Source organism: Chiloscyllium plagiosum, unplaced genomic scaffold (assembly GCF_037043375.1).
Source record: "Chiloscyllium plagiosum isolate Xiang-an unplaced genomic scaffold, Cpla_swu_hap1 HiC_scaffold_47, whole genome shotgun sequence".
Taxonomy (NCBI): domain Eukaryota; kingdom Metazoa; phylum Chordata; class Chondrichthyes; order Orectolobiformes; family Hemiscylliidae; genus Chiloscyllium; species Chiloscyllium plagiosum.
The window spans coordinates 44,794,808-44,797,876 of record NW_028270185.1 but is presented as its reverse complement, the minus strand read 5'-3'; the positions used below and the strand labels follow the sequence as shown (position 1 = coordinate 44,797,876).

General features: G+C 41.1%; 1 non-coding gene across 1 annotated transcript; it reads right to left on the bottom strand.

Annotated features, from left to right (window-relative positions):
• Positions 1–1,220: 1,220 nt before the first annotated feature.
• trnas-gcu (transfer RNA serine (anticodon GCU)) lies at positions 1,221–1,302 on the bottom strand. The gene has a single exon. It is a non-coding gene; the product is annotated as a tRNA-Ser (tRNA).
• Between the last annotated feature and the right edge of the window lie 1,767 nt (positions 1,303–3,069).

The following is a 3,069-nucleotide window of genomic DNA, read 5'->3' as shown; positions in this document are numbered from 1 at the left end:
CGGCCAGAAAAGAAAAGTCAAAGACTTGAAACATCACTCCCATTTCTCTCTGTACCAATGCGTTTTCCTGAGTTGAATATTTGCAGGAATTGTCTTTAATATCTAATGAATTAATTATTTTCCCATGACAGAATCTTCATAAATCAGTTAACACCTGAGGTGTTGAATCCTATTTTACTTCAAATTAAAATAGTTGAATACTCTTTCCTCCAGCCTAATGTCCCAATACTCTCTCCTCTTCCATGCAAATACAAGCTGCTCCAAGAGAGTTTGGAGCTCCCAACCTGACGTTCCAGTGTTCCTTGATGCTCCATGTCAATACAAGCTACTCTAGTTGAAGTTGCAGCTCCCAGTTTGATATCCCAATGCTCTCTGCTCCATGTCAATAGAAAACGTCCAGTTGCTGTTGGCTGTACCAGTCTGATGTTCCAATGTTCCCTGCTGCGTCATGTCATTAAAAGCAGCTCAAGGTATTAGAACGAACCATCTGTTAATGACATGCGTATAAAGACATTTCAAATCAGTTTTCATGTTTATGCTGCATAAATCTGCGGTTATTGATACACAGTTTAGATTCAGTCCCTGCAGTTAACTTGCTGACTTCTCCAGTTGTTCACAGTTAAATATGAAGCATCAAGTGTGTGCATAACGAGAAGGAGTTTACTTCCCACATCTTGTGTTTATATGTGTCTTATGTCCAGCATTCATCAATGGCGAGAGCAAGGGGGAAAGGATAAGACCAATGTGTAAGTCTGTCTGTGCCCATGCACGGCACCCACATCGGTAATTCTCTACTGTGCATTTACAGCCAGTTCTCGGTTGCCCCTACACCCAGCCCCTGCCACTTTTGAAATACCTCCATTGTTTCGTACTATCTCTCTGTGCTCTTTTCACCAAGACGAATCACTTCTCCCCAACTGCTACAAATTTCATCTGACAAAACACTCATTAAGAATCGTATGCATCAACATGCACTTCGCATCTCTCGTTATTTGGTTCTCATGGATCTCTTTCATACGATAAAAGTTCACAGCAACTTGACTTGTAAAAGACAATCGCGTTCCTGTTCATTGTCCCAATTCAATCTACATTTCAATGCAGTTTAGGCAACAGACTCAAATTATTCTTTGAGATTTTATTATAGTGTCGATGCATATAAACAGACCATTGGACAGCTGTGATCATCCAAAGATAGCACAATTGAAAATCGCTGACAACAACGACGAGAGTGGGATTCGAACCCACGCGTGCAGAACACAATGGATTAGCAGTCCATCGCCTTAACCTCTCGGCCACCTCGTCACATAAATTGCGAGCACATTTGACCTTATGAATAAATGAATTGCGTAAATTATGCTGAGCAGCAGATATTTCTACATGGTTTTGGTGAAATGATAAATAGTACAGGACGGTTCCAATAGTATCGTCTTACCTCTGAGTTGTGGGGCAAACAGACTCCCAATGTGACACTCTGCTCACAGTGATCTGAACAAAAATGAAGAAATGACGATGTAACAATGTCTGTTGAAATCTGTGAAGATTTGAAGCCAATGGACTGAAGTGCCCGTGACAGCAGGAGGTGTAAAGTTGTCTGTGAGGAATTGTTTTCCAGACTGGAGGAGAGTGCATAGTGCTCAATGTCATTATTCAGAACACTTTTCTTCCACTCAGATATTTTTGACACGCACTTGTGTACAGGACAGGCAAATCTGAAATCTTAAATAAGGCTAAACTGACAATTGAATTCAACAATGCAAAAACCTTGATCTGTATCATTTCCCTGGCTGTGTGACACCAAGTCACTGTATGATCACAGCAACGCAGTGAGCAAGTGTCAGAAGGAAATTGAGTGCAGTGCCAGAGCGAATGCTGGGAGCAGCATTTGACACACTGGCAAGTGCATTCCCCTGAACAGGAAAACTTCCCAAACAGTGGACTGCGGTGGAAGAATTCAGAAGGGGTTTACATTTTGGAATTTGATGCCAGAGACACAATGGAGATCTGTTATTGAGTCTGTTCAAGATGAAGGTTTTAAAATTTCTACAGATGAAAAACAAAATAAAAGGCTCATGGATTAGTGAAGGCAAAAGTTACAGTTGCACATTTTTACATCTTTGCAATGAGTAGCTCACCACTTGCCTCACACGGGGTCAGAACCACTGGTGAGGATGATCGTATAATCGCAGTGACCAAACACGGAATCAGAGAAACTCGGTTTCCCAACCGTTAATGTACAACCAGGAATGTGGAGGTAAGCAATAATATGTTGCTCCAGTGCTGCAGGTGACCAGTGTACGGTATCTCTGTGCCAGTATAGTGGGCTGTGCTCTGCCGAAGTTTTAGGTTTGAGCCTCACATGGAGCAGCTTCAATTTGACGTGTTGAGGGGTACGGGTAGAAGGTGATATTGAGCAATGTCACGTTTATGGGAAAGTACCAGTTTTTGTGGATTGAGAAACGACCTTTTCAGGATAATGACACCTTGATCAACAAACATACTGCGAATACTTAAAACGTGAAGAATCATGTGTGGAGGGAGAGCCGAAGGTGATTTTTCGGCAGACGGATAAAGTTTCCCATTTGCACTGCGGTAAATTCTGGGAAAATAGATGTTGATCTGTTTTCATGTTATGTAGTTTGTTGCAAACCCGCAATGTAATAATAAAAAAAAAGACTGATCGCATGGGGCCGTCGGAATATTGTACTCACTTTTAGTCTGAGCATCTTTCAGCTGGAATGGTGTGCTGCAGAGCAGTACAGTGGGTTAAAAATACAAAAAAGACAGAGTAGACTTGGTGGTGGATATAAGAAAGCGTGAAATACACCTAACTTCATTTGAATGTGGTCAAATCTTTAAAGTAGGTGTTGCGTCTCCAAGTGACGATTCAATTGCCACTCATTAGGATGTAACTTCTGTCTGCAGTTATTTTAAGACATCAGCCCCATTTACAATGCTTCACCTTGAATAATATGCTGTATCTTTCAAATCCAGAAACTTTTTATACTCAATTTTCTTCAGCTGAACGTGTTCATGAAATGTCTTTGTGTCTGAAAACAATCAAATCGAAAT